At 42.0% G+C, this 9806-nt stretch overlaps 1 long non-coding RNA gene across 2 annotated transcripts; it reads right to left on the reverse strand.

The window, feature by feature from the left end:
* Positions 1 to 3795: 3795 nt before the first annotated feature.
* LOC129637875 (uncharacterized) lies at positions 3796 to 5671 on the reverse strand. Of its 2 annotated transcripts, none has more exons than XR_008707614.1 (4): positions 5424 to 5671; positions 4746 to 5037; positions 4581 to 4658; positions 3796 to 3984 (listed from the first exon to the last, which is right to left on the reverse strand). It is a non-coding gene; the product is annotated as an uncharacterized LOC129637875 (long non-coding RNA). The 2 variants fall into 2 exon arrangements; XR_008707615.1 differs by having other exon boundaries at positions 4746 to 4909; positions 5424 to 5650.
* Positions 5672 to 9806: the final 4135 nt, after the last annotated feature.

A 9806-nucleotide genomic window follows, 5' to 3' on the forward strand; every position in this document is an offset into this window, starting at 1 on the left:
AAATTGGCAATTTTTACTGGACTGTGTGCCGTCCAGTCATGTTTGTTATAAAAACGAAAGGAATCTGTTACTTTTAAAATCATAACAGCAAGGTTAGGGGTTAAGAAAGCCTTGTGCTTGAAGAGAGCTTACAGCCGCCTAGTTTATTGAAGCGTTCTCATGTTGTTTATACTCTCTGCCTTGTAACTTTTCAGAGCCTTTACTTCCTGCCAGTCTCAAGATGACAATGATTTGCAGAGTTATTTCCATTTTACAATAGCTTTTGGCATCAGGTGTGTTAAATCCTTATGTAAAACAAACAACAAAATCCAGTTGTGTGGAACGGAGAGCTGGTGGGTTGAAGCTTTCTGCTTTTATGCATATTTACTGTATGTGGCATCCCAGCACAGCCCTATGGATTAACCTCTCATCTCTCCCCACTTCACTCCTAAGTACCTGTGCCTGCATTAGCTGTGACTTCTTCATGAAACAGCCTTCAAGACGTTTTAAGCTTTCCTGAAGTCTCTTATTGCTTTTCCCTGCAGTCTGAATTACTGGTTCATCCTAGTAAATAATGTATTGCAACTTCAGATTTCTCTTCCTGTTTAGATGGGGACGATGTGGCCAGAACTAGGTCAGAGCTAGATAAAGAGGAATGCGTGCTTTTTTTTTTTTTGTCTCCAGGAGGCCTTGATAAATTCCTCAGAATTAAGAAAAAATTGAAATCTCTATGGCAAATGAGATTCCCCCGGCAAATTAAGGACGCAGGAGGTAATGAAGTACTTGTGTGCAGTCGGAGGGCTTTATTATTTTGCACTGATGGGGGCACTGTCAACAGGGGTGTGGTTGAAGAACAAGAATGGAGCACACCCCCCCTCCCCCCGCCACACACACACACACTCTGTTGAATACATTTCAAGCTGTGATTTGATATGAGGAGTCATACAGTTAACTCCAACCTGGTGCTCCAAAAGCCCTGTATAAGACCATCCCTGATACCAGGGACTGGAGCTTTGTTGCTGCTGTTATAGTCTGCTTTTACATTTTAAAGTAATTTATGTTTTGAATTGATAGATACATTCCAATCGATAGGAAACACATTTATGGGGTTTGAAATTTAAATGGTGCCCAAGGGAATGCAGTGAAAATTTCCCTTCCTATTTGAATCTTAGGCATCCAGTTCCCTCCTGGGAGACACCCAACTGTTATTAGACTCTGTCTCATCTTTGACAGCTGTGTCTTGTCTATGGATATTTTCTCCATCTTCTCTTTTTCTGTTTTCCTTCTCCTCCTCCTTTTTCTCCCTACCTGATCCCTCCTTTCCTTTTAGTCCTCTCTTGCGTTTATACTCTGCCCTCCTATTACCTGAAAAGAAAACTTTCTTGAGGAAGGTGATTGCTTTTTTGTTAGGGAGATACACTTTTGGGGTGTTCCTGAAAAGAAATCTGGCTCTCATCTGAAATACCTGGCTATTTTAATGAAATGCGGTATTTCTTTTTTCCTTAGAAAAAGAGGCAGTGGGAGAAAAATAGTGGTTTACTTACCAGCATCATTGAAGGATGTCTATCTGCCAGCCACACTTCTTAAAACATGTTTTAAATACAGCAAACTTCATTTGTAGTCCAGGATTATTGGACCACGGCCATGTTGCCAAGTTTATATCCCTTCACCAGTACATTGTTAAGTTGTCAGATTTCAAGGAGGCAATTGGATGGTTATACAATGTACCCCCTTTATCTTAGCCTCCTGGAACAGCAGATAATACAAAAAGATGCAGCTACTCAACCATATTTAGTGCATGTAGACACCTGTAGGTATTGGTACATCCAAAACCCCTCTTATTCTCCTTTTCTCACAAATCCTATTCCCCCCTCAAAAAAAATGCATTCTGTGAGGTACTTATTCTAAAAGATATTATAAAATATTAAAAATATTCTTTACTCAATTCATTATGTTAAAGAGAGTTAAACTTACTTTCTTTTCAGCTGCAGGACTTCTCAGAGCCTTTAATGTGCAAAAACAAAATACAGAGATGGTGATAATACACATTATTAAAATTAATTTATTTTTTTAATTGGAGGAAAATTGCTTTACAATGTTGTGATGGTTTCTGCCATACAGGAATGCAAATTAGCCATAATTATACATGTATCACCTCTTCATGAGCCTCCCTCTCCTCTCTGTATGCAATTTTTTGCAAACTCATCTGATCACAGACCACTTGGGGATGCAGAATACTCGGAGAAACACTTGGAAAATTATTGCAGTTTTGTTTTTGTTTTTCCAGTCAGAACGTTACTGTCTGAAAGTTACAGCAAAGCTAAGCATTCTTTAAAACATAAAACTATCTGGTTACCTCCCAATTTCAGTGTTTATTTGGTGGATTTGGGGGTAGGAAGCAGTAATCTAGAATCTTTGTGTCTCTCAGTCTTTCTTTCCTTCTTCCCAGAGGAAGAAGCAGCATCACATGCTGGACACAACATTCTCATCAGGACTGAAAACTAAGAGGAGCTTTTTCTTTTGATTGTGATTGGAGGAAAATCGTTCCCAGAAACCTTCTAGGCAGATGTTCTTTTTCATCTCATTAGCCAATCACCATGCCAATCACTGCCAGAGCGACTTGGGAGATCAGTGATTGGCCACAGTGGCCATGATTTCCGCTCCCTCCCCCCGTCCCCCAGGGACAGGCACATTGTCACCGGAAGGCGATAGGATTCGCTTAAACAGGAAGGAGAGGAGCATGTTGGTTGGTGGAATTTCCCACTAGCGTCGGCCATGAAAGGAATCCCCATGAGTCCTCTCTGTCCCTCGTGTTGCTGGTTTCCTGTCAACCCCTTCAACCCTGCACGTAGGACTCCGGGAACCACACTTACAGCCTCAGCTATGCCCGAACTCTGGGTCGTGGAATCTGAAACAGATGCTTTCTCTGCCAGTCTCAGGAATCGCATCTCCCCATCCTAACCACCTTTTCTACCCAGCTTGGCACTCTCTTTGTATTTTACCTTATATTCTTTGGAACCATCCTGGATCCTGTCTTTGCTGATTTTCCCTCATCATCGGGTATGGGCAGCAGACCAAAGACCTCACTCCAGGACCTAGCTCAGCCCCAGACATATCATCCATGAGTTCCTGGCCTCTACTCCTCCCAAGAGAAGGCCTCCAGCCAGTCATTCTGAGTGATGACTCACCCTTCTCGGAAGGCTATTGGAATTACTCTCATTGCCAGTGAGCAAACAACAGAACAGAAAACCTGTTCATTCCTCCATCCTAAATTTTGTCAATCTAGAGTAGGCTAAGCCTTCTTCTAGTTTATCTTTTCATACTGTTGCTGGATCCCTTTGGGGTGGTAGCTCACAGGGGCTCATCACAAAATCTGTGCATTGAAAGTTCTCTTGACACTGTAGGGCTGCAATTACTCAGGTTTGCTGCCAACCTATGCCCAACAATGCCAGTTGGACAGTTGTCATAACCCACCTGTCAATATTTACCTCTCCAGCACCTGAAACCAACAACGTGAGTGACAGTTGCTCAATCACGTCCAACTATCTGCAACCCCATGGTCTATACAGTCCATGGAATTCTCCAGGACAGAACACTGCAGTGGGTAGACTTTCCCTTCTCCAGGGGATCTTCCCAACCCAGGGATCAAACCCAGGTCTCCCACATTGCAGACAGATTCTTTACCAGCTGAGCCACAAGGGAAGCCCCCCAAAAGGGAAGCCAACAAAGAAACAAACAACTAAGAGAGAAATTGTATGATTTTAGTACATTATTGTTGCTCTCATCAATCTCCCAGTGGGAAAGATTGTATGGTCATAGAATCCAAAAATCATTTTTATTTGCATTCATATAAAATACTTGGTTACAAAGGGATCCTTTGTGCTGTGGCTCTCAGCTGGTGGATTTGGATGAGTGACTGTTGAAGAAGTTTGGTCAAGTCATCACTGGGCAGGTGAAGGTTTGGCTCCCAGGTGGATCAGAATCATCTGTGGACTTAAATTTTACCTGTAACATGGCAGATGAATATCACGGGAGGCAGCATAGTTTGAGTGGTTAGGGGCAGTTAGGAGCTCTGGTGACGGTTTTAGGTTCCTGTTTCTCTATGCTTGAGTTTCTCTATGTGCAAAATAGGGAGATTTTCTCAAAGGATTGTTGATTGAATTAAATGACTTTTATAAAGCTCTTCCCTCAAAAAGTATATACTCATCATCAATGATCTTCTGAATTATTGATCTTACATTCTTCCAACTGGTCCTCTCATCCTTCTTCCCACTAGGAAGGTGTGTTGAGTGTGGTTAGTTGCTCAGTCATGTCCTACTCTTTGCGACCCCATGTAGCCCACCAGGCTCCTTTGTCTATGGGATTTTTCAGGGACAAATACTGGTGTGGGTTACCATATCCTTCTCCAGGGGATCTTCCTGACCCAGGTATTGAACCTGAGTCTCCTGTATCTCCTGCATTGCAGTCGGATTCCCTACCCTCTGAGCCATCAAGGAAGCCCTCCCACTAGGATTAGCATGCCAGAAAGTGTGTTCAGAGTCTGTCTGTACCCACACTACCCCCAAACTAAAAAAAAATAAATCAGAGGATGGGTTCTGTACCTGATGGAGTGGTAATGTCTTCAGAAGAAAACCACCCCTCACTTCATTAGCAGATGAAATAAACTGGCTTGGGCCAGCCTAGGCAGAAAAGGCAAGCAATCAGGCCTCACAAGGAACAAAGCTTAGAAGCTGAAAGCTATCAGGATTCAGGCAGCTTTTTCCTACCTCTTCTGTTTGGTTATCCTGTGGGTTCACTCTTTTGCTTTGCGTTTTGAAGACTCTCTTCACCTTCTTTAGGCACATTGCACTTTCCAGCTGCTATGATTTATGCAGCATTTGTTCCTACAGGTACAGGGACTGAGTCTTCATGAATCCTGATTATCGATATCCTGGAAAAGGAATCTGGTTGGCCCAGCCTTCGGTCAGTTCCTCACTCTGGTCCAATCAGCTGTGTTAAAGGGGCAGTGTAAATAAAGCCAGTTGCCCAGGGTCAACTATTGAGGGATGACTGAATAATCTGAGAAAGAAGATCATTGCCAGTGAGTAAATATCCCCAAGGAAGTTTGCTATACTTTCCAAACTTGGAGGCCAGAGCTGAGCAAAATAAGTATGCCACAGTAGCATACTACTGGGAAATAAGTATGCGACACCCTACTTAAGGGCTTCCCAGGTGGTTCAGTGGTAAAGAATCTGCCTGCCACTGCGAGTTCAATCTCTGGGTCAGGAAGATCTCTTGGAGAAGGAAATGGCAACTCACTCCAGTATTCTTGCCTGGAGAATCCCATGGACAGAGGAGCCCAGCGGGCTACAGTCCATGGGGCCTCAAGAGTCAGATATGACTTAGTGACTAAACGATATCATCCCACTCAGAGCTCAGTGTTTCCGAAAGTGTGAGACACTTACCCTGCATGATCCAGCCTCCAGGTGGTGAACTTCAAGTCAAAAGGAAATGATGAATCACTTAGGAAGTTACTCCCTTTTCAATTCTCTTTGGATCCTCTTTATGTCAATGAGAAACCCTGTTTAAATGAGGAATCTTTAACAAGTCTCTACCAATTTCTAACCTCTTTTTATAACAGAAACAGAGCATGCCTCAGGCTTAAAGCCTACAGCAGCCAAGGCATCTATCCAGACTTTAAAAACACTGTTTGCAAAATATCGAAGTTAAGAACAAGGGGCCTGGAGCTAGGCCTACTGAGATAAAAATCTAGACTCTGCGATTTAGTACTTAAGCCTGTTACTTAAATCTTCTCTTCCTCCAATTCCTCCTCTTTTAATGGAGATTATAGCTGCACGCATTTAATAAGTTGTGTGTATGTGCATGCCAGCAAACAAAGATTAAAATAATTAATGCACATGAGGTGCATTAGTGTCTTAGAACAGTGTCTGGTAAAGGTTGGTAATAATTATTAGGTATTAATTTTTTTCTGTTAACTTACATTCATGACTGTAGATACGGTTTTCTGTTTGAAGCATCAGCACAAAGTTTCTTCAGCAAGTACATCTATTTAGGTTAAAAACGAGTTGCTTTAAAAATAAATATTAACTACATAATGTTACAGATTGCCTGCAGTTATGACAAAAATCGTGACACTGGAATGCAAATGACGGAAGTTTTAGAAACACTAAAATGATGGTGCCAGCCTTGTGAAAGATGTTGTTGAGCAGATCTGCCTTATCAATATTTAATTTGCCAGTTAGAAGCAAGTTTCTCATTTCTGCTCGGTGCAAGAGTGATGTGGATTGCAGAATGCAAATGGCTAATGATCCTCTTGGCTTAAACCCATTGCCTTCATCCGGGCATCAGAAAATGAAACGTTCCCAACCTCCTGGGAAGTGAGCTGTCAATAGCAAAGCCGTTTTTCCCTGTCTCTCTGCCCCCCACCCTCCAAAAGGCCAACCCATCCTCAATGGGTCTTAGGAGAGCAGGGAAAGAAACGTCAGCTCCCTACTCCTTGAAATGACCTCACAAGACTCATGGTTTGGGGATTACAGGTTTCGAATGGCACATTCTAAGTAAGATTGCCTGCTTCCCTTTAGCTATTTATTCATGCAGTTCATTTGTTTGTTTGTTTGGTTTTTCAGGGGTGTATAGATAAGGGAAAGGGCCTACATGCAAATCAACATGGTCAGCTCTGTTTTGTTTTTTTTTTTAATATAATTTTACTTACTTATTTTTGGCTGTACTGCTCTTCATCGCTGCAGACTTTTCTTTTGTTGCGGCAAGCAGGGGGTTGCTCTTTAGCTAAAGTGCCCAGGCTTCTCATTGCATTCTCTTACATTCATGATTGTAGATACGGTTTTCTTTTGCAGACACAGCACGAAGTTTCCTTGGCAAGTCCATCTATTTAGGTTAAAAATGAGTTGCTTTAAAAATAAATATTAACTACATTAATGTTAATATTGTAGAATCTAGGGCACGCAGACTTCAGTAGTTGCAGCTCCTTGGTCTAGAGCACGGACTTAGTAGTTGTGGGACAAGGGCTTAGTTGCTTCTCGGCCCGTGGCATCTTCCTGGATCAGGGGTCTAACCCATGTCTCCTGCATTGGCAGGCGGGTTCTTTACCACTGAGCCACCAGGGAAGCCCAAGAAGTGTTTTTGGATCATGTACCATATGCCCATCACTGTGCCAAGTGTTGGAGACAGACGGGTATAGCAAAACCTACATGGCTCCCATTCTCCTAAACCTTACAGGTTCGTGGAGAAGATGAGCATTTGTCAAAAGACCAGCACAAAATGGTACAAGGGAAAATGATAATTTCCTGAAATGAGAGATGCTGTGTAAAAGGACCCGGATGGAAAAACATACCTAATTGGCCTCCACTTATCAAACCAGCCAGAGTAACACACACACTGTCCTATCCCTTTATAAAACATATTGACAGATGTCTGTGCAGCCTGTGAACTGACTGTTTTGTGCAACCTCACCTTTCTCTTCACCCGTTGAGGTGTCTGCTTGCCAAGAGTCAGTTGTATTTATTCCCAGACCTGCTTCTGCCAGCTGCACTTGTTATTGTAATTACATTATTTAGTGGAATATTATGTAAACTGGTGAAAAATGAGTGCAATAAGAAAAAGAGCTGTTTCTCTGAAAACAGTTAATGCTTTGGAAACATTCTATGAAAGCAAGCCTCAAACATTATTTGGCTTAGCTGTAAGAGGATGGTAACATGTTAGCCGAAAAAGAACCCTCAAAAATCTGGAAAGATTCTGCATTCAGAACTTTTCAAATGCATCTTGGAATTCTTGCGTAACATTAAACAAAGCCAGAACTGATAGTATAGATCAGAGCTTGGCAAACTTTTGCTGTAAAGGGCCAGATAATGAGTCTTTTAAGCTTCACAGCTATATAGTTTCTACTGCTATTATTCAAAATTGTCTTTGTAGCACTTAAACAGCCATGGGCAAAATGAACGAGCAAGGCTTTGCTCCAATAAAACTTTATTTGCAAGAACAAGGGTTGGGTCAGGTTTGGCCCCCAAGCCATGGTTGGCTGACTTCCACTGGAGACTGAGAAATGCAGATGAGGTTTGTGTGGGAAAGATGATGAGGGATTCCATTCGACACTCAAAGGCCTTGGACTCAACATCAAAGGTCAATAAATTAATGCACATTAATATATTTTACATTAAAGCAAAAAATTTAAGAAGCCTCTGTATCTCTTTAAAAGTGATTCCTTCTTTTCAAAGGCTTCTAATGAACTACCTTCTTCCATTCCCAAATGAGATGACTTCTAGAGAGCTGATACAGGGCCTTGAAACCAAAATAAAATTATGCTGATTTTTATGTGCTAACCCATCAGTCTAGAATGGAGGTAAAAGTTTATTCTCTTTCTCGGGATCCCCCAGTAAGTAATTTCTGGAACTCCACATCGAGAGTGACATTGTCCACATGTGTATCACGGGGCTTGTCCCATGCAAACTGATGTTCAGCTGCTCCAAAATATTCTCTTTTCTCAACAAGTATCTGGAAACTTGCCTGTCTAGATCATTCTGTCTTCAGAACCACTTTTCTAGAGGCATGAACATTATCGTCTATGTTAACATCCCCAAAACTCTGTTAAAGTCAGGCTTTGGTGGTTGGCAAAGTGACTGAACAACAACAAATCTTTGCCAAATACTGAAGAGGCGACAGAAATCCAGTGTGCATGACTTAGATGACTCACCATCATTGCCCCTACCTGGTTCTTTGCTTCCATGTATATTCAGGTGTGCACACACAAGGAAAAAAAAGATTGATGCTTGCTTTAATCTTATAAAACTAATGGTCCCATCTTAAAGATTTTTCCCAACCAAAGGGAGTTTGTTGTTGTTCAGTCCCGAAGTGTGTCCAACTCTCTGCAACCCCATGGACTGCAACACACCAGGCTTCCCTGTCCTTTACCATCTCCCGGAATCTGCTCAAACTCATGTCTGTGGAGTTGGTGATGCCATCCAACCATCTCATCCTCTGTCATCCCCTTCTCCTCCTGCCCTCAATCTTTCCCAGCATCAGGGTCTTTTCCAATGAGTTGGCTCTTTGCATCAGGTGGCCAAAGTATTGGAGGTTCAACTTCAGCAAAGTAATTAGCTCTCTACTTGTAGAACTGACTGTAATTCGGACCACCAGAAAAATCTCCAAGGGCAGCTTCCCTACTAAAATAAGAAATTCATAAATACATTAAAATTTTTTTTTAAAAGTTGCCTTCATTTTTGCACACCCTTCTTTCCAGATCTCATGGGTTCTCCAATATTCAAAAGATCAATAACAGATGAGCTAGAAGGATAATGCATCAAGAAACCAGCCGACTAGCTACAGACACTAGTTTTCCCAGCTTCATAGTGAAGTGCAGTTACATAGAGAGATGTACAGGTAGCCACCTCCCTGCATCTTAGATGCTGAATCCTGGCACTCACATGTGTGATAATACATCTGTCCTCCTTTGCATCTGCTGAGACATTTCACTGTTTCCTCTGGGGAAGACTCCAGAGTTATTACATTTCGCACACTTGGCCTAATATTTATTTTCCTTTTCCTTTGCTTTCATTTCAGCCTAGTTTCCCAAGTCAGCATCCCCACCTTTCCAGGGCACATTTGTCCTATTTCTTGTTTCATCGTTAAATCAGTATCAAACAGCTTCCAACAAAACTGCTAATAATGCTGACATTTCAATTTGTCATCAGCATTCCTCATTTCTATGACTGATGTCTCAGTGAAGACTTACCCTCCTGCAGTGTACTTCTGAGATCTAAATACCATTCCAGGAAAAAAAACTTGATAGGGAACAGGGAGAATGGGGCAGGAAT

Source organism: Bubalus kerabau, chromosome 23 (genome assembly GCF_029407905.1).
Source record: "Bubalus kerabau isolate K-KA32 ecotype Philippines breed swamp buffalo chromosome 23, PCC_UOA_SB_1v2, whole genome shotgun sequence".
Classification (NCBI taxonomy): domain Eukaryota; kingdom Metazoa; phylum Chordata; class Mammalia; order Artiodactyla; family Bovidae; genus Bubalus; species Bubalus kerabau.